This window comes from Parus major, chromosome 2 (genome assembly GCF_001522545.3).
Source record: "Parus major isolate Abel chromosome 2, Parus_major1.1, whole genome shotgun sequence".
Lineage (NCBI taxonomy): Eukaryota > Metazoa > Chordata > Aves > Passeriformes > Paridae > Parus > Parus major.
In genome coordinates, this window is record NC_031769.1 from 85,374,009 (window position 1) to 85,399,028 (window position 25,020).

Consider the following 25,020-nt stretch of genomic DNA (forward strand, 5'->3'; position numbering starts at 1 on the left):
CAACTTAAGATACACAAATCCTTTAGCAAGGATTTGGAACAGATTTTGCTAAAGTATTTAGTAATTTGCTTCAAAGATCATTTGTGATGGTTATTAAGTGGTGTTAACCAGGTTTTATAACCAATCTATAAATTGGGCTGGATCACAAAATATAGAAACTTCTGGGTAACCAGGGCTGACACAAAATCTGTTTCCCCATTGTGTTCCCTTGAGAACATGCAAAAATCAATAGCTCAGAAAGCTCTTCAATGCATCTGTCCCCACATGAACTCTATTTTTTCCCAGCTGCTACTCATTTACCTACCAAGGCAAACAGATGCTTCTTGAGGTTTGCTGCCAATATTGTGTCATCAAAGGTGAACTGGTGTCAAGACATAGCAGAGTATGTGCCGAGAGACTGAGCTTGTTCAGAAGCCATGGTTTGCTTCCCCCAAGCTTCACACACATCTGTACTCGTTCACAAATGCACACATAGCTAAAAGAGCACCTGTTACTGGGAGAACCATCTCTGCAAACTGGTGCATCCTGTCTGCTTCCCTCAGTCCACAACTTCAGCCTCCCTCCCTCTGTGAGGTACATCGAATTTCAGGGAAGACCAAAAATGCTATTCATTTGGACCTATCCAAGAACTGAACCTCATCACAGAAGCATCTCTGCTCAACCTGTAAAGTGAGAAGGCTTTGGAGGATTGCTTTCTCCTCTGACTTTGTATAGAGCTGTTCATTGCATGAGGAAAAATACAATATCTTGTTACACAAGTCCTGCGGCACTCATATCTCTCGTACTGCTGCATGGCTGCATCTCTGGCATAAATCAAGGACTCTAAGGTCCTGGTGACCTAATGTCTGTCTTGTTAGCTGCATAAAGCTTTTAATGATATATTTAGGATTGTTATTATTTTTGTTCCTTTCATCTGAATTTGAAAACGTTTCCTGGCAATGGAGTATTGAATAAAATCTTTGAGACTGATGGGCTTGGTTGCTTTTGTGGGGGGAAGTAAGGACATTTCAGCTCTGTTCTTCAGATCTCCTAGTTAGTTAGCTGGGAATTTTCTTTCAGATTTAAATACTCTTCAGGACGAAATTAAAATTATACTTTTCAAATTTAGTGCACATTAGGACTTGTAAATTCTCCACTGGTACACTAGCTGGGGGAAGATGCTCATTAATATCTATTGTTTTCTTACTAGCAATAATTCTTAAGGTCTCTTATACAAATACTTTGTGCAAAATACTTACTGGCAATTTCCTCAGAGCACAAAGGATTATTAGGGTGATGAGAGAAAACAGTTACAGCCTTGCCTTGCCTTTTTTTGGTTTGCTCTGCCAAATCACTAGTAAAAAAAACAAAACACAGCATTAAGACAGTAGCAGTCATCTCCCATTCCCCCACTCTGCAGCCCTGAACCAATAACTCCCATCTTTCCTGTGTGTAGGGACCAATTATTCTATGCTATTATAAATTCTTTCAAAATTAGGCCTTTTCCTTTGTGCATGAAAATTTTGGCACAATATTTCTCAGCTTTCAGTGTTACTGAGCAACAACTGGAGCTCCCAGAAACATTGTTTTGGACTGCGCTGCTTGTGGGGTGAAGAAGGTGGGGAAGGAGTTTCCTACCTGGATAGCTTGGACAGGAGGTGACTGCTCTGGGTGGGACAATGCAAGTGACATGCCCACCACCCCACAGCTTTCTTCAGCTTGACTGGAGTCAAAGGAAACTTCTCGTGTCTGTGCCCACCCAGGGCACACTGCAGTCCTGGGGATCACTTCTGGATAAACTGGAGGTTTCCTCCTGGAAGACACAGTCATGCTCTCTAGCAAACAGCCTCGATTCAGGAAACTTTTTCCGCTGGTTGGATATCAGCTGATTGGTACAGGACTCCTGGGGTACTGGAGAGTTGGATGATGAAATGCCTAACCCTTAGCTGCTCACAGTCTCATGCTGCTTCCTCTCTGCCATAATGCTCCCACACTGACATCCATTTACTTATCCAACCACGGGATAACTTTTTGTCTGTTGTTTTCCTAAGCTGTTGTGGGATTTGTTTCCAGTAGGCGTATTTCTTGATTAATGATCTTTCTGTTAACACTTGCTCATATTCCATATGGGATCTTCTTGGGTTATATAAATGCACAAAATACTTAAAACAATATTTTTTTTTTCTCAGCTCATCTCTGTTTTTAATAACACAATTTATTTCTCCCACCTCCAAGGAAAAAAAAGAGCATTCTTTAGGTTGCTCAAACACATGCTGAATGTTATTTGTGATTCATGTTATCACCTCGTGCAGTATTCTTAGAAAACAGAGCATGGACAGGCTCTGTCAAGAAGGGTTTTGTAATATATTTGTAATTTATTTTCTGTATAGATTAAGGGCTAGATATTTTGATTGTAGATGAATTTGTAGACCCCATCTCTTTGAAATCACAGCAGCTATTCAAAAGAGAGAAGCTGCTTTTCTTTCAACCAATTATAGTAGCACTTTCCTGGATACAAGTCAAAAAATATTTACATCAGTTTAAATGAGCAATGTGTAACTATAAATAAAGAACACAGGTAATGAAGTGTTATCATTGAAGTTGAAATTAAAATTGAATCCTGCCAAAACCGAAACCCAGATCATGACAGAAAAATCCAATACTGTTTGGTTTGGGTTTTTTTTGTTTGGATCTGCTGTAATTATAGACCAGGTAAAGGAAAAAAGATTATACAGATTATACATTATTTGTAGTGATTTCAGTAGCATTTCTGATGCAATGCCATGAGAAGAATGATTACCTGTTCATGGCATCTTTACGTGCATCTACAGCCCTCAACAAGGGGCCATGTGCAGCACTTGCCTCTTAACCTGAGCAAAGTCACAGACGGGTTGTGTGGCCATGGGCTGTGTGACCACAGCCCCTATGACCATGGGCCTGTCCCAAAGGGGATGCACTGATGTCTTCTGGGTGACTCCTGCTAGGGTTGTCCCAGATCCTGGCTCCCTGCAGCTAGATGCCTCTGCCCAGGGGAGCCCCTGATGTAATATAAATTAAGAAACCGTAGGGCAGAAGGATGTGTTCACTATCCTGAATTCCAAGACATTAATCTCAGAGTAAGTTACTTTATTGACAGGGCTTGGTTTGAGTGCTGTGCTCTCCACTGTCAGAGCAGGACAAGATTTGCATCCAGTCGAAACACAGAACATTGTGGAAAAGTGTAGGTGGGCTCAGAAAGGCCCTCAGAGATGTTCACACCAAAATGGAAAGCATTCCCTTTTAGTTACCAAGGGTGAACTCTCTTGTTGCCTTTCTCGAAAGCAAGGCTCCAGGTAACTTCTTGTACTTCAAGAGCCGAAAATAAAGCCTCAAAAAAGAACATGTCAGGGAATTAAATGAGAACCACAAATTTAGCAGGGCTACTGATTGCCCAGGAGAATACTGAGGTGAAATGTATAGAAAAGAGGGGTTTTGAGACAGAGTTAAGTGAATTACTGGTGCCATCCATAACATCTGTTACAGTCTTAGCTGCTGGGTATTTACTTTCAAAGAAATCAGCTTCCACTGCTGTCTGCTGAGGAGCCCTAAATCAGGTGTGCAGGCACAATTACTGAAAATGAATCTGTCAGAGCAAATCTCAGGTAATCAAGGAATCCTGATTGGGTGCCCCTCCTATACCCTTCTTTGCTTTAGGGGTAACCTAAACCAGTGTTCCTCAAACCTGATTGGAATAAGCAACATGGGTACAAGGTAGACTTACTAAGAAGGCTGAAACTTTAAAACGTTGTCCACAAGCTGATAATGGCATCTGGGAGTCAGCCAGGGCATGTCAAATGGTGCTGTGTTTGTATTGCCATTAAAAGAATCAGGGTTGTTTTAGCATCAAACAGCAGACATAACCTGATGCCATGTTCAGAAGTAACAGCAGCCCCTCATGGACAACCCATGCCCAGAACTTCTTACATCGTCACACAATAGCAGATACTTGTTCTGGCAGGGGTTCGGGGCACAGTGCACGAGAGCTAATTTGTAAAGTGCATATTCCTGAGGAATGGGCATCAGACTCTCATTTCCTCCTTTGAGCTGAGTCCATTGACTTGGGTCTCTGAGATAAAATGTCTTTTTCATTAACTAGATCTCTGTTTAGCTGTGCTTTTCTTATTATACATGGGATTCCTTCCAGCTTGTCCTTTCTCCTTGGTCTATACAAGTTTGTGTAGGAAATTGTTCATGAATATATAAAAGGCTATGGACAATGTCAAGAAATGCGTATTTAAACATTTCTGGTCTTCAGATATATTTTGTGTGGTTTTGTTTTTGGTTACGGTGATCTCGTTTGTTTGAACAAAACTTTGCTCAAGGGACTGGTGTTGACTGAAGTTTGCAGCATGTTCTTGCTTCAGTCCCTGCTTTGCACAGCAAAGTCACATGGAAGCCCATTGAGCCATGGTTCCTGATTAACTGCAGGCAAACTTTTCAGAGCTCTCCTGAAAGGGTACAAACTCTTATTCAGAACAATGATTTCTGTACTGTCCTTTCTGTGAAACAGGCAGGAAAAAAAAAGCAGGTATTGCCTTCTCACAGCCTCTGTCAGAATTACTCAGAACACCTTTGCTCCCAAACGGATGCATAACTCAAATGAAAATGTTAACATAAAAGTTCGGGTCTGGCAAATATTTTCAATGGTTTTTTTAAAGAAAATATTAGGGGGTTGGTTTTGTTAGATGTTTTTTGTTTGGTTGGTTTTGTGTTTTGGTGGGGAGGGGTTGGGTTTTTTTTTCTTTGTTTTTTTTTTTTTTTGCTAGTTTTCTTTTAATCTTCTATATTTTTATTCAAGTTTGAGTGAGGGGAAAAAAAATAAAATACAATGGTTATATTGCATGAGAAAAGAGTATATTTTTCTTGTTTGTTTGTTGTTTTTTTTTTAATTCTATTTCAGCTTTCAATTATTTTTCCAAATATTTTTATTCCTTTCTGTACTCAGGTCATTTGATTTATATGAGGCAATGCTGTGTTTAACCTTACTAGCACTGAAAGCAATAAAATATGAAATGGATAGGTGAAAAGGGATAGCAAATCCCAATTGCAGAATTACCTGGCATGTTCTGAGTCATGGGAAGATGTTAACAAAATAAAATTTACTTAATACTGATGAATGTGACAGTACTGCAGCTGGAGAGAAATAACAATAATCAACACAAATATTTAGGAAACATTATTATAGGAAAATACCTTGGGGTTATAGTAGGTAATGAAAAGAGTTCACATTGTGAGAAAAGCAATCACTGTCCCAGGGGGTATAAAGAGAGATCTGCCATGTGACAAAAAGGGAGTTATAGGTGCAGAATTATGCAGTCTGGGTAAGACTGGAGCACAGCACATATTTTTAAGCCTTGCTTTCTAGAAAGGAGAGTGAAAAGTGACAGAGGACCTGAGGATGGGCAACAGGAACAGTGAAGGGAACCACAGGAGGTTGCAGGGATGGCGGGGGTGGCAGAAAGCAATTCTCAGGGCAGGAGGGAGCCCCAGCTAGCTCTGGGATGAATGCTTGCATTTGTATGCTGGCAGGATGGACCTTCCCTGCAGCAGAGATGGAAGAAGGGTATTGGATTAAAAGTGGAACAATCCCATTTAGATACAAGAGAAATGACTTCATAATAAGGGCTATTACACACGCAATAGAATAAGCTGACTGATGAGCAGCTGAACATGACTCACGATTGGTAGAAGGTTTCCAAGGTGAGACTGGAAAATGTAGCAGTGGGATTACCATAGAAGAGGCCTCTCAGCATCATCTGAGCATTGCTGATCTAAAAGCTCCTCTGCAGTCATTTTCGTTTGCCATTTTGGGATCTCATGGGCTGAAAAAAAAAAAATAAATGACTCCACACACAACAGAAGAGCTTTATTAATTAAATCCATCTGCCATATGTGATAAGCCTAGACTGTGATTGGGACAAAAGGTCCAGCCCTGCAAGCCTCACCATTTCTATCCCATCTGCTTTACAAGCATTTGCAGGTACAGGTCCAGAAGCTGCCAGGAGGCGCTGCGTTCGGAATCGTCCGCAGAGGTGGCTTTTACCTCACGCATTTCCAAAGAGGGCTGGCACAGCTCCTGCCTATTTTAAAATGTTTGCTTCTGGAATTTGCAATGCTTGTACCAGTTAAATACTAAATTATCATAAATGTAATTTACATGTTTCCCAAATAAGGGAATGCAAGCGGAGAAGAGCTTTTCTGAATGCTCATATTTCCAAATTAAAGGAATGTAAATGAGCCTGCTGTTCAATTCAGTGTGTAATGTGTTATTTCACGGTTGTCTCCTTGATATTACAGTCCCCCTTTACATTAGGCAATGTCATATCCCACCCAAATCACCATGAGATAAAGATGTTCCCCTTTAATGTAATAAAGGACAGTGACAATATTCCAACAGAGAAAAGACCATGCATTCTGATTTGTACAAATGCACCATCTCCCACTGGAAATGCTCCACCTTGTCCCCTCCACCACAATATGCAGTGTTGTGCAGCACTTTTCAACAAAAAGCCCTTTGTGGTGAGGCTCCCACTGACTCCTCATCCTTCCCTCAGCACCCCACACCTTTCTGAGGAAGCAGCTGCTTCAGAGCTTCAGATGGACTGGTCTGGCTCCTGACAGCACAGGTGTGACGTGGTGCTCAGGAGCTACGACTGCTTCTTGCCAGAGGATTTCTGCTCTGCATGTTTTCCTCCTGTGCTTATAGCCAAGCAGAGGGAAATTATAGGGTGGCTCAACATTCATTCATTCATTAAGTCCTGGTGACAGTTGCTCCCTCCTGCTCCCGTTATCTTTAAAGGAAGAGCTGGCACTCGGTGTAGCGTGGTTAAAGAGACAGTGGGAGGAGATTGATTTGTTAGACTTTAAAGGAATGATTTGTTAGACTTTAAGTCAATCATAGCTTAGTCTGGACAACCATAAAACATCTTTACTTTTACCAATAGGTGAAATTTATAGCGTTACTTACTGGAAAGTTAAATGCTCCAACAGGGTGAGGGGAAATTCTGAGAGTTTCTTATTTAGGGGGGAATATGGTGCTCCTTGCTCTTCTCTGCCCAGATTTACTTCCAGCAGCCAGCCAAGTGTGTCTGTTTTGGTGACAGCCCTTTGGTGGTATAAGGAAGCAGAGAGCACATTACCAAGTCACAGTGGTTTAGGGATAGGGAGATCTTACCCCTTGCTGTTCAGGCAGGGCTTCTTCTGCCCCTGCCATAGTCTCGAGTTTTTCCTGGGTGGCTGAGGAGAGCCCAGGCAGCTGTTCCGGCCAATTCCTCAGCTCTCTAAGCTGCTGGATCTCTCGGGGTGCACAGAGCACCAGGGCATTGCAGCTGCCCCCCTGCCTACCACCAGTATGCCAGGGTCACCTCTCTGCTTGGGCCTGAGTAAAAGTGGAATAGCCTCAGACAGAGATTTCTCCTGCTGGATCCACCATCCTCCTCTCAGCTGGGCAAGGATGCACATGTCCTTCTGAAAGGGTGACCAAGAGCACTGGCTCCTTATGCCCTCTGGAGTGCTGCCAGAGGACATGTTTTGGGAAGAAGGGAGAATTCCTCATCCAAGAGTACAAACAATATCCAAGGCACGAAAGCTTAGGGATGTCCTACATTATTTCCTTCAGCTCCTGACACCATAGGTAAGCTGTAAAAGCCATTTTCTTGGAAGAAGATAGGTGGCCCACTATAGTCTTCCAGCTGGACAATAGCCTCTTGCTGTCTCCAGGAGCTTTTAAACTGAGCTGGTGTAGGAGTGGATTGGCATGGGGGAGCTGACCCTCTCCCAGGTCTCAGCAGAAGCAGGCTCAGGACAAAGTGATCCCACTACACTGGATCCCTTTCACATTCGAGTATTTGCTTTGCCTACACAACTATTACTTTATCTAAACACAACTCCCGCATGTGATTTGGCCACAGCCTACAGAGACACAAAATTGCTCCACACAATGCTAACCAAATTCTGACTGGGTTACCCTGATGTAATTGCAGCCCCCTGACACTTAAATTCATGTAGTCATCCAGATTCACAGCACTGTATCTGAAAGCACTCACTGCTGTTAATACTGCAGTTGTTCTCCACAGCCAAGTCTAAGGCAAAGTGCTGAATGTGCATAACACTGGAAGCTTATGTCTTACACCCAGCTCTGCCACAGATATCTTGTCTTTCCTCTCTGAGAAGATGATGCTATGATGCTGACTTGGAGGTTGGCATGTTGATAAAATATTTTTTTCTGGCTGTAAAACTGTGATATAAGAAAACAAGGCTTCCCTAGGAATATATCTGTCATAAGAATTTCTGTGCGGCAGGCAAGTGTCTCTGGTCCAGTGGGAGATGTCCCATATCATCAGAGAGAGTGCTCTGCCTCAGATGGGGAGGAGTAAATGGAAAACAGCATCTTAGTGCTCCATGTAAGGCAGCTGGTATGAGTTGTAATTCACAAAGGAGAAATAGGTGAAGATCCCCTGCCCTTCACCACGTCACTGGAACAGATGAAAGGGCAGCATATCCTCTTACAGAAGACGGCAGACTCAAACCAAACCTGCATGAACCAAGAGAGGGATTCGGAAGTTTGGCTGTTTCCATCTTCCAGCCAGCTGCTCAGCCACAAACTCATCTCACGGCTCATCCCTGTCAGTGTGAACATCTCCCACCACAGGAGCAAAATGACTGCAAGCAACACAGTAGTAAGGTCACATTTAAATGCAAGGCCTACTCTGGGCTTGAAGGCAAATCCCCTTCAGCTTGGATATGCTTAACATATGGTATGCTAACAGTCTCCTGGTTTTTATTAGAACTTTTGGAAGGCTGGAAATTTGCTTCTACTTCAGCATGGAAAAACCCTGAATTTTTTTTAAGAACCTATATCTGGTTAGCCCTTACTCTGATCAGCATGAAATGCCTTCAGAGTTATCGATTAAGAACACTCTATAAGAGGTATTATTTCTCAAGTGTCCTGGAAGACCTAAGATTTACTCCATGAGCTCTAAAATTGTCATTAGTTTGCAAATTTAAAACACCAAATATTTCAGACAGAACAAAGGCTGTGCTCTGCAGCAAGTACTAATTTCACAGGAAGTTTTAACTTCCGAGTTTTATCCATATTTTAGCATAAGTCTCATTTGCAGTTATTTCTTGCAGTTTTCTGCTTGAAAAAACAGTCTTAGCTTTAGGAGATAGTATATCTTGTCAGCCTTCATAATGCAAAAACTGTTAAAGCTATTACTTGGCTTAAATGCCTTGGAAGAGACTTTCTCCCCAAAGAAGTTTTGCAAAAACTTAAAAGAAAAATGGGAACCGAAGTTCAGAATGGAAATAACTTTGCAGCCTGAATTGCAGTGGAGGTGAACAGTATGGGCTAGAACATAAAATCCTTATTTCTGCTATTGCAATGCTGGAAGGCAGACGTTATTCACCAGAAAAGACGAAGATCATAAGCTCCAGCCAGTCAAAAAATAAAAGGACTCGTTTCTCAAGGTGGTTTGCTTTCATAAACAGCACTGTAATGGCCAAGTTATTCTGTAGTGCTGGCTGACTGAGGCTCTCAATTGTTGCATTCCCTACGGCAGCACAAGTACCCCTGGACAATCAGGTTAAAGCGAGGAATTTTTAGTCTAACCTACGAGCCACCATCCAGCAGCAGCACGTCCCAACTGCAGCAGAGCCACCTTGAAAGTTGTCCTCCTACTCCTGTGAAGTGGCTGCAGGCCAAAAGGAATTAAATCTGCTGCCCCTCATTTTTCTAACAAAATGGAAATAAAGGTATCAAAACAGAAGAACATCCCAGGATGAATGCCTCCTGCTCTGAAAATAAACATCCCAGCTTCCCTTCTGTATTTACTGCATTTACCATTTATGCAGCAGCAGGAGACCATTATTGTGTGACAGTGTTCTGCTCTACTGACATTACCTCTTAATTATATCTTCATTAAAACCAAATTAGAAAGCGGTCAGGAAAGTTAAGCCAACTGAATTGCTCATTTGGCTGAACACCCTGACACTTTTTCTAGAAAAGTGATGCTGGTTCATGCAACAAAATTTTTAATGATCTGCCTCGGTGCTAAGGGAAATGTTGATTTTCACTTTAAATGGTGAACTTGCTGCTCAGTCACACTGCACTCATTCTGAATGGACGCTGCTCAGCTAAATGCTGGCACGGCAGCACAGCTGCTTTAGCCCTTACCTGCAAGGTGATGACGCTAGACTGGGTCTGCTGCTGCTGTCTCTGGACACCGTTTTGTCATTAAAGCTGCAGGCGGAAACAATCCGCGCCCCGACGAGTACAGAGAGAACCAGGGAATTGCATTGCCCAGCAGCAGAGCTGGCACCTCCCCTCCACCCTTCCCTGCTGTGGGGAGGGCGGTGGGGCAGAGCTGGGCTCGGGCTGGTGGCAGCTGGGGCCTGTCCCGCCCCCGCAGCACTCCCGCAGCACAGGGCCAGCGCCCGGCGCTCTGACAGGCCCAGCCGGGGCCTGCACACGCCTTGCCTGCACGCCGGGGCGGGCCAAGGCCAGCGTGGCTCCTGTGACAAGCTTTCGGCCTGCTCTCCCTGCTCTCTCCGTTCAGGCTGTGCTTCGTGTACTCTGGGAGCCGGGAGAGAGAGACCCATGCTTCATGTCTGTGTCCTGCCAAATTAGTGCCACAAACATCAGAGTGGAGCTCAGACATCCAACCCTTCAGTTTTACAGTTCCCAAACCTTTCTCATATCCCGAGGCTGCAGCACCTCCTAACAAAAAGTTCCTCTATAGCCTACAGCGGTCAGGTTCTTTGGGAATGAGTTGTAGCATCCAGACCTATGAACTCAGGCTTTACCCTGTCGAGTGTTATCCACAAGCCATCTGACAAATATCATCAGCCAGGTGAACCGGGGAGACAGAGACAACCTTCATGAAACTACAGACACAGAAAAGGTGCCACAATTGCCAGTGCTCAGCAGACACACTCCCTATTTCCCAGGGTTTCTGTCATCACAGTAGGCTGATTTCTAGGGAGCAATCAATTAATATCTAGGTATAATACAGGAGGAAATACTTAGAGGGGAATGTCTAAGTAAGATTTTTGAGGAGCGATTCTACATAAATTGATGTAGGAAAGAAAAAAATGTTTCATTTTGAGCAGATAATAGAAATCAGACTCCTTATGGCACGGGTCTTCAAGCAGAGAGGGTTTGTAGAATCTCAAGTGAAAAAAGCCAGAGGCAAAGTTCACCTGCAAACCTGAACAGCTCAATCTCATTCATGCTTAGCAGCTTTGACAGCCAGATGGACATGGGGACCTGGGAATACTGGAATCATGGATCCCTTGGTTCCAGTGATCTGGTATGCACTTGCAGCTGCAGTTTAAATATGGGAAAAGATATATTTTTGGTCTGAAAATTGAGAGCCAAAGAAGGAAGGATGTGTTAAACATGTCTGGCTTCTTCTTTTTCAGAGTTTAGAGGAAGGAAATTTTTTATGGTATTACATGGATGCTACAGGGCAGAGCAGGAAGAATAAAGAAACCTTGCCCTTTCAGAAACAAGTTACCAGTTCTCCATTATGCCTTTGAAAAGCAATTTAATATGAAGTTTCCAAAGAGAATCAATGCTGGCACAAATGTTGGGAGTAAGTGAGTGTGCCACATATATTATGATGTCTGACATAAAAGAGAAACCCCTGCAGTTTGGAGCCCTCAGTCCAATCTCTCTTATTCCTCCACCTCTCAGATGTATAGATGCAAGGAAATGACTCCACCTGTCACTAAGTGTAATAGGGGAGTCATCCTTAAAAGATGATGATCTGCCCAGGATGGAATGGATGGATTGTGCTGCATCAGGGGTGGGGAAAATAATCAGAAGAAAAATGAGCACAAAGAGGAGGATACATACCTTTTAATCAAGGAGTTATAATGAATCTCTTTGGTTTGGGTACTCTAAAAGAGAGGAGAAACTGTCTGTGTTCAGCCAGACTATTGTTTTCCTAAGGGCTGTACCTTCTGTTCAGTAGCTGCATTTTATAGATAATTTGTGATGCTTCATTTTCAGTTCAAAACAAATGTGAACGAGAAGGAAAAAAGGCAGAGACACAAAGCAAGAACATGTAGCGGAAAAAAATTGATGCAACCATTTCCAGTTCTAAAGCAGAGCAAGTAACATAAGGATGTGGCTGGTTTAGGGATCACTGTAATCAGCACGATTGACTGCTTACAGATGACTAATTTTCAGTTCTAGGGAGGTAAATTGAGGCTTACATAGTTCAGCTTTGTCCTAGCACTACAGGTAATGTAAGACAAATGAGCTGTGAACTCCTAATACCAAAGAAAATTGTAAGAGCACAGAATGCAGACTTGGGGTGATGTTACAGAAATACAGATTTGCAATCAGATGAAGTTTTAAACAAACCTGGAGGTGAGTTTTCTTTCATTTTAGCTTTTATTCAGATCCATTCAGGCCCATCTGTATTTTAATCAAAAGTCATCATAACACTTTCATGGGTAAATGGAAAATGGATCTTGATAGATGGTCATTATACTTCATTTTGTTAACAGTTGAATAACCAACAAGAAGAATTAATACAGCAAGAACTGAGGTTCTGAGAAAGAGGAATGAAGACAAGATAAAATATAATTAAATTAAATGAACTAAAGCTGTGCTGGACATCCTAATTATAACATAAAGAGGAGCAATGAAACAGGGGACACGAGAATTGACAGATGTAGATAAATAGCACAGTGGAGGAAGAGAGCATGGGAAGAGCTGAAGTTATTGTAGAAGAAGAGAGGTAAGACAGCACACAAAGACAAGGTGCCTGGACAGAATATATTTCTCCTGTTCAGGAATGAGGATGCAGGGAGTAGAGAGACCTAGGGCTGGGTACAAGCTTGGGGAGTGTGACCCCAGGAGCACTCAGAATGAGGCAGGTTGGAAGTAGGATCATGCAGTGGCAGAAGCTTGCAGAGCCCTCTGACTAAAATAAAATATTTCTCCTGTTTTGCTCCTATTCCACACTGACATTATAACCCCCTGACTAGGAGGGGTCACCAGGTACATCCTCGTGAAAGGAGCACATTCAGTTCTGTGCTGGATAGAAGCACTTCACAGGAAAATATACCAATGTATTTTTTTTACACTTTTCCTGGAAAAAACCCCAACATGAGTGCCAAACACAACTTTGCTTAAATGCAACAGGAGCATGTCCTAGAGAAACCTAAGCCTCCCTGCTGCTGGGCACTAACAGCCCCAGTAAAGCTGCATCTATACTGGTTGTCCAGGTGGTCCTTGCACCTGGTTGTGTCAAGAGAAGTCACCAATGAGTGCTGTTATTTACAGTCCCTGTTCCTCTAGGCAAAGTCTAGTCTTAACCAAAGGCACTTTTTATCAAAGCTGAGATTACAAGGAAAGGGCACCCCCCCTCCAGCCCCTCCCAGGTCCTCTCTGGCACAGGTCCTTGGCAGTGTGCTTTTGGCTAGGCTTTGCCACTGTTGAGCTGCAAAGGCACAAACACCACGGTGGTTTTGACCGCTAAAACTCCCTTCCAAACAGGGAAGGCATTGTGTGCTGTAACAATCACTGGGTGTTAGATCCCCACAAGGGAGCGAGAGACAGCCTGAAAAGGAGCACCGAAACAGGGTGGAGCAGGACTGGTGCACAGAAGTCAGGAGTGGGGGACAGGGCTGGACCAGAATCAAAGAGACTAGCATGCCTTTGTCATGCAGCTGTTGTCTTTATCATGACATGCTCAGGGAAAATGGGCAAGAAGTTATAGAGGAAAACAAGTTGAATGAGTGACCTGAACGAGTCCATGCTGAACTTCCAGTTTTATGAGAAGCTCGTCAGGAGTAGAGACAAAATCTATAGAAGAGAAGGGATGCAGAGAAGCAGAAAAGCAATAAAAACAACACATAACAGTTACAGGTGAGACAAACTGAAACAATGAAGTGAAAAAGAAAAATAGAACAAGGTGATGTTTAATGACTCTACTTTCCAAGCTGAAAGAGCAATGGAGTCTATATGCAGCTGGTAAGACAAGCTTGAATTTTTAGCACATCTTTATCATGGTATGGCTCAACAAAGTGTGGGGTTTTTTCCCTCTAGTGTCTTTCTTCAAATCTAAGCATGTTACTAAGTCATAGCCCCTGGGAAAAATAATTAAGCTGCACACGACTAAATTTTAACTGTTGTTTTGACTGAAGTTGCTAAAGTCAAAGGAGCTTTTCCTGCAAAACATCCAATTCTTCATGAAGAGCAGCTTCCTTCCTACACTGGTTCTGTTCTATTTTCACATGAGGTGTTTGAAATATCACAATTTTAAATCAAAACCATTAGTATGTTAGTACCTTCACAGTGACAAATGTCTGCTTTATCCTCTTTCTTGAGGAAGGCATTGCAGACACAAATTTTTCACGTCAAAGCTAATACAGTCACCCATGGAATACATTAGACTGTTGACAAAACAAACTAGATTAAAGGAAAAGTATTTTTAGATTTTTTAAAAACAAGGTTATCTTGAAAAGCATGTGAAGCTGAATGGTGGAGTGATGGGACACCGTCACAAGCAATTCTCCACACAGTGGGGGAACTGAGATAACCACAGTTGCCATTTATTTTTCTTATCTACACTGGGCATTTCACCTTTAAAAACTTCATGTGGAGAGCAGTGCATTCCTCACCCTAGATGGATGACACATATCACAGCCACATCAGTGTGCCCATAGCATCTCTGCTGCTTTCAAGTCTCAGCTGAGTGGCCTGGAAAGTTTGGGCAGCTGAGGGCTGGGGCAGAAAAGGGACTCTCCTTGGTATTGAACTTGTTTCAAGTGTGTGAAAAGGTCCAGTTTCACTGGGAAAGGAAACCCAGGATTTAGGGCAGGTCTACAAAGAAACTCTCTATGCCTTGCTCCATATCAGCTTTGTTTAACTCATGTGAGCAGAGTGAAGTCAACAGCAGAGCAGATCCTATGGTGACATTTTATGTGTAGGGGACAAGCCGTCCTTAATCCTTGGTTTATGATTGGAAGAGCAACTAAAGAAACAAAATCCCACAGCCTGTTGACAAATGGGAACAGCACAAACTTCTGTTTCTTAGACATACATTATACAAAACAGCTTACCTAAAATTTGGGTAAGATTAGGACCTTTTCCTCATTATCCAACATAGATAAATTAATTAGCTACAATAGTAAACTATAATTTGCCTATATGTCGCTTCTAGGCCTTCCACGTCATCCTGTATTTCCAAACCATATTTCCTATGACATTCCCATCCAATGCCTCCTGTTTTTCAAGTCCACTACACCCTGACCTCATGCCTTGGTCTTTCACCACATCATGAAAATGCAAGTCCTAATGGGTTCCTCTAGGTTTATTGATAAAAGAACCTCTGCATTTGCTGGAGAAAGGACACAAAACCCCAAACAGTGGCTGCCAATTTCCTCCTTTGATGCTGCTTCACAGGGCTTGAGGGAAACCAGCAGGACCTAGGCATTCAGATATAGGCTGTGTTTTTCCTCTGTGATAGGCAGAGACTTTTGGTTGTTAACCTATACGCTTGAAAATTAATCCAACGTTTTACATTTGAGTAAATATGATGTATTTTTAGCCTTGCTGGAACCTAACATCACTGCTTGCAGACAGAAGGAGCTATCATATTCTTGCAAGCATGTTTATTCCTACAGAATTAATTACAGCATCAAATCGAATTTGACTCTCCTCTGGCACCTGATTTGCAGCTGTAAGCTAGCAACTAGACATGATAACCCAAGTGAAGGTACAGAAGCCCAAGTACAGCTTGAGCCGATAAACAGAAACCTATGTTTTTGGGACTGGGTATCGCAGACAGCAGCACTGTGCTCCCTTTGGCAAAGAAAATCATTCTGAGGAAGAATTTATCTAGTGACTGACAGGAAGCAGTGGGCTATGAGCCTAGAAGATAATATTTTGGCTGGCTCATTTCTTCTCCTCAGAAACTCTCTCCTGTAGAGCTCTGTGCGGCACAGCACTTACCAGGGTAACCAGTAATGAGGCTGCATTTTGATCTTGTTTATACTTTGTAGAGGCTTTCCCTGTATATAAATTTACTTTTATAGACTACAGAAGATGAGTACTCTCTGATCATTCAGCTAAAAAGAGTTTGGTTTTAATGCAGAGTCTTCTTGTGCTGCTTACGTCATATCTGGTTGATATCTGGCCCAAACTTTATATCTGGTTTACTCAGAACATTTACATTTTAAATATCCCCTCACCATTGTATTTGTTACAATTACTTACAGCGTTTTGGGTTCACCCTGAAAATAGAGGTGTACATCACCTGCTCATTTTGAAATGTTTTTATTGGAGATCAGACTTTATGACCATAATTGTGCCATGATGAGCCAGGACAAAGGAACCAGATGTGGAAGTGAACTCAGCCCAGGACTCCTGACAGCACAAAGCATGCACTTTCATTGTGCTGATTTTGCCAGACAAGGCTGGGCACTGCTCTACTGATGCAAGGCAGTACTGTCAGAGGTACATGACCTTCTCTTTGCTGATGAATGGTTGTTGACCAGAAAAAAGCAATTCTGCACAAAAAAACCCACTTTCTAAATAAAACAGAGAGGTGGAAGTAAGTAGATATTCCTTGGCTGACCCATTACCTAGACCTAGGCTGATGAGAAAGCCACTGCCAGCAGATCTGGGCATGTGTTTCCACACCAGGATTACGCACCTGTCCAGCCATGGCTTCGTTTCCCTCCTCAAGGTGAGGCACGAGCAGGTTGCTGCATTCTCTCCCATGACCAAAGAGGAATTAGGTTGGTGGTGCCTAGAGGAATTGTCTCTTTACTTTCAGTCAAAACTCTGAATTATTAGTGCTGTGGTAATACAATTCATTAAGGTTATCTGAACAGATTTTCATAAATCTTGTAACTCATTCAAGAAATATGTGAACTCAACTGTGCTATTCCTTAGTTAAAAACACATAACAGCTGACTAATATGCCAGCAAGTAACACTGCTGGTTATTGTAGTTAAATTCAAAGGACAAGTGGGTAAAGAAGCCATCTAAGGACCAAGGTAATTAGAACAAATTATGCCCATCAGCTATCGTGAATTTATGAGTACGTGGGAGTGGATTAAGAAAGGGATTTACCCCCTTCAGAACATCTTTCATTAGCAGAAAGTAAAGCCTTTGTGAGAGGGCACCACAGCAGCATCCAAATTGCCTGCTCTGAAAGCACTGCTTCCTGTTAGCTGTCACTGTTTCCTACAGCTTTTCCTAGGCTGCAAGCCAGCAACAAGCACATCCCGACAGCCAGCCCCAGGCTCAGCTGTCTGTGTCTGTGGGCATTTAATCATGTGTAGTCTTCAATTTTCTCCCACTAAACTGCCATTTTGGGACAGGGAGTAGAAGAGGAGGAACATTTAACATTTAGGTTCCCAGTGGGACTACTGTTTTCCCTGCTGGGTCATGGTGTATTGTTGTTTCTTTGTGGTCATTCCAGATGGTGCTCAAGAAGAGCCGTCCCAGTGTAAAACAGTTTCACTGGTGGGCTGTGGCAGATAGTTCCTCAAGTTCTGGGTTGGGTTCGGCAGGAAGGGATTTACACAGAACTTCTACCAACAGGATTCACAACAGGGAAGACCAAAGAGAGGCAAAATATCTTTGCCTGTCCCTTCACCCCCTTCATCTGCACCCCTGCCCAGCTGAGAGAAGGCTCCACACTGGGGTTATGGATCACAGAAAACAGAAACATTAGATGAATGCCACACTGAGACATTTCTCATGCCTGATCCGGTCACCAGCCTCTCCTCACAGGTCAGAGCATTACCTCAGAGATGAACTCTGTTGTGGCAGCGTGTAAGAGAGAGCTCACTCTGTTACCCTGATAAAAGAAAAACCCTTCCATCTCAGTTCTGCCATCCAGAACAGTGTCAAGTCAAGGAGAGATGAGATGCCACTGCCTCCATGTATTCACAGGAATTGTGCAAAAGCATGTTCAGTGATTTTCCAAATCCCACTCCAAGATGCTGTGAATGAGCCAAGGGAGCAGTGCCCAGGTACAGAAGCATAATGTGGTGTGCCCAGGGTGCAGCCAGACAGCTGATTTCCTGAGGAAGACCACTAAACTGGCTAGAATGGAGTGATGAGAAGAAAGATATCTTAGCAGCTGGCAGAGTGGGGATAGGAAGGCAAACCACATACAGCAATGCCTCAATGACAAGATGGTTCTTGGTTGGCATCGAAAAGACCAATATGCTCCGAGACAGGCTCTCCTAGACCTTTCTACAGCCAAGAAACTGCCTCATAAAATTATTATTGCACACCTGCACAGAAATGATTTGGGGTATTATTAAAAGGTTGACTTAATCATCAGGATTTAGGGCATGGCTAGGACTTATCCAAGGTGATAAGTCAGAGTGTACCAATGAGAAAGAATCAAATGCAGCACTAGCTTGATTTAAAAATCATCCTAAGTGAATCAGAAAGCAGATGTGCCTTTAGCTGATAACAGTGAGGAAATGAAGTCTCTAAGATCTCGGTCTGAGAGGTGAGGTGTAGGAGAAATAGTTTTAACTAGCAGCATCACCTTGTGGCAAACCTCTAGGGCAAAATCTGTTCTTTCATAAGTACATTCAGTTGCCAATTCAGTACATTCATAAGTACATTCAGTTTTCAACTCAGGAATTGCAAGTAAAATCTTGGGCAAGCCCATGTGGGACCTGAGGAGAGGCTGAGGGGGAAGGGACTATTCAGCTTGAACAAGAGATGGCCAGGGAGGTCTTGTCACTGTGTGTAAGTACCTGATTGGAGGCAGTAAAGAAGAAGCAGACAAGTTCTTAGTGGTGTCTGGTGATAGTACAAGAAGCAATGATCAGTAATTGAAATTTTAAAAAAATCAATTTAAATATAAGAAGTAAAACCATTTTTACTGTTAAGCTGGTCAAACATTGGGACAAGTTGCCTAAAGACATTGTGAAGTCTGTGTACTTGGAGGTATTCAAACTATGCCTGGACACAGTTGAGCAGCCTGCTAATAGTCCTGATCCTGAGCAACCTGTCTATCTCAGCTGCACTGAGCAGGGAATGTTGGACTAGATGATCTCCAGGGGCTTCTTCCAACCTCAGCCGTGCTGCTCCTGTTTCCTCAGGGCCTTGACAGTGGGAAAGCTGGCAGAGCCTTCCAAAGGAGAGAGGCTTACGGGTAAAAAAGGATGCTTGTTTGCTACAGCATACTTCCAAGTGGCACTCCCGGCTGAGCTTTTACACTAGTGGCCTAATTAAGCCATATCCTTTCCATCTGTTTTTTGGTTTTTTTTTTCTCTGTGGTTATCAAAGACAATGTTCTCATCTGAATAGTACCATTCTAGTTCTAAATCTGTTCCTACATCTCTTCCAGTGATGCCAGAGGTGGCTACATGAAACTGGGACTTTAATTAGCAGAGAACATTTCCTAGTCTCCTCACCTCCCTAGGGCTTGTCCTACATCTCTAAGGGCATCTGTCTATCCATTATTTACCACCACAAAGGCTCAGGGACCTCCAGCAAAGATCATGTTTTCAATGGAGCAGGGTGTTCCCAAAACCTTTGATGGTGTATTATAGGGCTCAGGAGAAAGAATCCCACCTCAGGTGAGAGCTTTAGGTTAGGACGTGCCTTTCAAAACAGGGATGCCAACAGTGCTAAAACCAAATTCATGCTTGGAAGAGCCCCATTCCTATGAGTCTGGATCCTCACCCACTGAATGTCTGTGTGACTGCACTGAAGGCAATAGACCTGTGATGACACAAAACTGATGTGCTTGTTTGCCTGTATAATTTGTTCATTTTTAGTGACTGTACTTGCTTTTAGAGATTTCAGTTCTGCCAACAAGCTGAAAGATAAGATGCAACCCCCCTGTAAAATATGGCTTTGGACTTCACCAGCTACAAAACAAGTAATAGAAAATGCACAATCTAAGCAACAATTTCTCATCTGTGTAAAGGCAGTGATACTGTGTGTCAGGTCACAGCCTTGGCCCTGGAGAAGTTATGCAGAACTTCCCTGTGGAGTTTCACAGAGGATGTTTTTTATTTTTTCTCGAATTTTTCTAGGTAGATGTGATGAGGTTTCCTGCTGTACATTTCCTGTGAATGCATGTAAGCAGTATCCTCCTCTTCTGCTGAGCAGGGTACTTAAGTAGCATTTGCCAGCCAATGTGAAAACTCCAGGAGCCTTTTGCTTTGCAGGCATTGTTTCTTCAGTTCATTATCTATTTATAGTTCTTGCCTTTGATCGATGTTTGTATTTAACCTTGTATTTCTTAATTTGTAGGTCAGTCTGCATTTACCATGGTTAATTTATTAGGGCAGGTTCTTCTTCCCAGTCAGCTCATTGGGGGAGGAAAGTGTGTTTAGGAGCTGTAAATCATTCCAAACAGATCTCATCCAGTAACCTTAGTAACCGAGTTTTCTACTAGAGCAAGTAATATTTTTATGGTGATATTTTTTTACTGTGAATAATAGAAAAGTAATGATAAAACAACACATTTGAGGATGAACTTGCCAATAAAAATTTCTATAAAAGGAGCAGCATTGTTTCAGAGCAAAATTATGGCCAAGCCCTTCCCAGAACCTCTGTAAATTGTGTCAGAGCAAAGCTTTTCTCCTGTGTACACTATAATCTAATTCCTCTATTACTGGATCTTGTAATGCAGGCTCTTAGCATATTTTATGGAACCTCAAGTCACAAGCTTCGTTAAACAGTAATGCATGCTGCTTTGATTGAAATGATCATGTGGACTGTCACTTTCATCAAATATCACTTTCTGTGATAAAGGCAAATGCTTCAAAAGACACCAGAAAGCTTCATATCAAGGTGATCCTGAAAGTCTGGATAAGCACTAGTTCTCTGCATGGCATTGCATCTAAAAGTGCTGTTAGGAAAATACTCCTCTGAGCAGGAATGCCTATGTAAGTCAGCTCATCTGCTGACTTATAAGGTGTGATTTCTTTCTCACTTAGGTGTTTCAGATTTCTAGAGCTGAGTTCTTGCAAATACTCCTTCCTTGAGCTTAACTCTTGTTCTGTGTTCAACTGTGATCATAGAATCATAGAATGGTTTAGATTGGAAGAAACCTGAAAGATCATCTAGTTCCAAAGTCCTGTCATGAGCAGGGACACCTTCCACTAGACTAGGTTGCTCAAAGCCCCATCCAACCTTCCAGGAACACTTCCAGGGATGGAGCATCCACAGCATCTCAGGGCAACCTGCTCAAGTGCCTCATGGCTCTCACAGTAAAGAATTTTTTTTCTAATATCTAATCTAAACCTACTCTCTTTTAGTCTGAGTCCTTTTACCTTTATCCTGTCACTAGATGCTCTTATAAATAGTCTCTATCTTTCTTGGAGGCTCCCTTCAAGTACTGGAAGGCCAGGATTACGTCACCCTGAAGCCAGCTTTTCCTGTCTGAATGATCACAATTCTCTCAGCCTTTCCTCATAGGAGAGGTGCTCCATCTCTGTAATAATTTTGGTGGCCTCCTCAAGGTTGCTCCAACAGGTCCATGTTCTCCCTGTGCTGGGCCCCCAGAGCTGGATGCAGCACTGCAGGTGGGGTCTCACCAGAGCAGAGGGGCAGAATCCCCTCCCTCCCCTGCTGCCCATGATGCTTTGGATACAGCCCAGGACACATTTGACTTTCTGGGCTGTGAGTGCACATTGCTGGGTCATGGAAACTGGACATTTAGCTGTGACCCACAAAACAGCTGATGTGAGAGGTGGTTTCAGAACATGCTTAACTCATGTCACGCCCTCAGACATTACTTTCTTTTCAAACCAAGTCACAAGAGGAAGACAGGGACTTCCTTTACAACAGCAGGTGGCCAAAGCCCATCTTCCCCTCACCACTGCCCTGGGAAGCAGGAGACCTCAGCTGAGAGGGAGGCAGACCCACACATACCCCATCTCACCTCTAGTCTACACCTCTTAATTAGTGTAGATTTCAAGACAAATGAGGGAATGAAATCTCATCTTCTTGCCTCTTGGGGAAACAACTCTAGCCTTTGCCTGCAGGACCTCTGCTCATCGTTTTTAAGGAAAACACAGAGAAGCAGCTTTTGGCCCAAGAACACTGACATTCCTGAAGGATGAAAGCACCCTCCTATTGTCCCACAAGTGCATCCCTATGCCAGGTTACTCCTGTGGTTAGCATTGGCCACATGCTCAGCATGCTGGCTTGGAAGCCCCTGTCAGAAGCAGGGGACATCCCAGGCACACAAGTGTCCAGTGCAGGACTCCAGGTTCTGGATCACTCACTTCATCATTGTGTGTTGCAGCCTCTGACTTTCAGACATACTGTTACCTTTCCTTTCTAGCCTGATGGAGCTTTTCTCAGCATACTGTGAGGCTTTGAATACAAACCATAGCCATGGTGTCTCCTCAGAGGCACAAGTACTTTGTTAAGTCAGCACTAAGTTACATTTTGTCACAGGCCTTGTCATGCTGCTGTGTCTGAGCTGAAACCATTTGCTATTCAGTACAAGAACTGAACAATTATCTGGGCCAAGAACAGCAAAGTGCCATGGAAACTGAAGTGGGACATTATGTGTCCACACAGGGCAAGAGTCCTTTGCTTTCTCTGTGCAGAAAGTGTCATCAGCTCTTTAATAAATACAGGCAGTCAGGACTTCATCTTCTGCTTTATCAGAAAAATAGACCCTCCAGCCATGTCAGCCTCCTGGTACTGTTCTTATCCAGGAAGGCTGGAAGGCTGTCAGGACAGCTCAGGGAGAGGCTTTAATCTTCTTTTGATAGCCTAGGTATTCGGCTACTTCATGGTTACTCCCTGTGTGAAGGCTGAGTCGCCTGTGACTCACGTACCAAGATACTCACCTATGCCTTTTCTGGGACACCTGCTTTTCCTTTTGACCCCATTTCTGTGCCACTCACAGCAGCTGACCTGCTTCGGAAAGATACTCAACCCCACTTACCTTCTTTGACAGGACATAACAGCCTCTGTAAGTCACAACTACAGCACAAGGTCTTTTTCAGCTGGAGAGGTTCAGTGGCTTGGCTGGAGGATGAAGCAAAGCTGCCTCATACTCCCATCACTATCTGGTTTGTACGTCTGTTATCATCAGCATGAGAGTGTAATAATGCCCCAGGCACCATTTCCAGCAAAGGACATCATCAAACCCTTCCAGGACTTTTTTTTTTATGCCACTGCAGATTTATAGAATGGACTTTTAATCATTTTTTATTGCTAATTTCACTTTCTATCACTCTGCTCATCTACTCAAACCATCTTTTTGGCCTTCTCTGGGTATGAGAAGAGCATCCTATTTGAAACCTGAAGCAGAAGCAGGCTCTGTGTCCTGTCTCTGCAAAGAGCAGGCAACTGAGGAAGGAATTTGGCAAAGAGGAAAGGCAAGAAGGAAGAGAGAGGAGTAAGAGTAGGTCTAGAGCTAACAGCTATTCTAGTTTGAATACTTGGTGGCAGAAATACTCAGAAGCATGTCTAACGTTTCTTAGGTGCTGTATAATGTCAGACATAAACAGCAGGAATTGAGAGCACTAAGCATCCAGAAATATTTGATCTTCTGAGATTCAAAGTCTACTGTGTATATATATATATATATATATATATATATCTTTGCACAATCCAAGTACCTTTCTCAGAGACCCAAAGGAGAAATGAGGGTGATCGGGGTAGCTTTTAAATCTTGGCTATTGGCCTTGAAGCTTTCCTAAAAGATTTTCTTGTTCTGACTACTTTTTTCTTCCCTTAAATATGGGACTGAGTTGTATTTCACCATATAAATGTCAGAAAAGCCTTACGTCAGACCACTTGAAGTATAGCTCTCCCCTTATATCAAAACCATGAATTAAAGTTTGCTTTTGGCAAGCTCACAGAGAACCTTGGTCCCTATCTGCTAAATATGTTGAGTTTCCAAATAATTTCACAAGCTGTTCCAGATAATCACACAGTAAGTAGGTGAGGCAAATAGATTTATGACTTCTGTTTTTTTCCCAGCCAAGTTTTTCATCTCAGATGTTACAGCACAAAATAATTTGGATATTTCTGTTACTGGTGACTTCTAGACTGTGCTGGCATAACAACAACTAACTGAAGAAGGACATGGCAGCGCTGATATGGCCACAGTGCCACAAAAGCCTGCATACCCTCACACTATATGGGACGTGGATTTGTGAATGGGACGTTGGAAATGTTCGTTTTTATTGTTGCTTTCAAAGCTCTGAAAGTCAGGGTGGAATATTTGTGTTTGTTGAGTTTCAACAAGTGGGTAGACAGTGGAGGTGGGGAGGATGGGAATGAAGGTGAGAGTCCTTCCTGCATTTGAGCTGACCACAGTTGCTGGTCCTTTTGTTCAGCCTCTATCAGAGTGCAAACAACAGGGAAAGACACTGCAGCTTGGAAATTTTACTTCTTAAATTCATTCACTTGTGATTAGCCCTGAGACCACAGAGGTTGCATTTATATTACTTTAATATTTATGAGCCATGAAACAAGATGTTTCTGGTGAATAAAAGGTGAACTTCTATATGAGCATGTAAAACTGAACTTTAGCCTTGATAGTTTGAAGATAAAGTGTTGAACTTGAACCTAGAAAAGGAATTTGTGTAGACCCTTCTGACCAGAAAGGTGACACAAGCTTGTCCATGTGAATTAAATTGCTGTCTTTAACCTCTTGGTGCTACTACTGACACTGACATCACCACTTTGCTGCAAAGAGTCCACCCACTTTGTCAAGAAACTCCAGCTCCTGTCATCAAGGGGTTCATTAGTTTGAAATTAGGAGCCCTGACACAGTTTGGACTTCTTCATAACCCTGACCTCATTGTTCACTGTGAAGCAATCACATTACTTTAAGTGCTCCCCTCTTGTCAAGTTGCCTCCTCTGTTACACTGATGTTCCTGTTTTCAAAAGTGCCCTTCATGTAAGAAGCCAAATAGTTTCTGTTAAATTAAACACATACTATCACTCGCCTTTTCTTTCATGTCTCCCAGGAAAATCCAAAACAAAGAACAACAAAACCTGTTCTATCTGGCACAGTATC

General features: G+C 42.8%; 2 long non-coding RNA genes across 10 annotated transcripts in view; one reads left to right on the forward strand and one right to left on the reverse strand.

Moving 5' to 3' along the window:
• The window catches only part of LOC107200029, a 35,153-nt gene extending 24,694 nt beyond the window's left edge, over positions 1 to 10,459 (reverse strand). The window contains exons 1-4 of one of the 3 annotated variants that reach the window (XR_004496022.1): positions 10,193 to 10,459; positions 5,698 to 5,840; positions 1,618 to 1,792; positions 1,239 to 1,333 (exon numbers count right to left, since the gene is read on the reverse strand). This is a non-coding gene — a long non-coding RNA (uncharacterized LOC107200029). The other 2 variants (XR_004496024.1, XR_004496023.1) reach the window with 2 other exon arrangements.
• LOC107200028 overlaps positions 1 to 25,020 on the forward strand; it is a 137,892-nt gene that overhangs the window by 94,364 nt on the left and 18,508 nt on the right. For 6 of the 7 annotated variants that reach the window (XR_004496017.1, XR_004496019.1, XR_001519454.2 and 3 more), the window contains one exon: positions 286 to 969. The exons of the other annotated variant lie outside the window; for it this stretch is intronic. This is a non-coding gene — a long non-coding RNA (uncharacterized LOC107200028). Of the gene's footprint in view, positions 1 to 285; positions 970 to 25,020 lie in introns of those variants that run through there. 7 annotated transcript variants of the gene reach the window in all.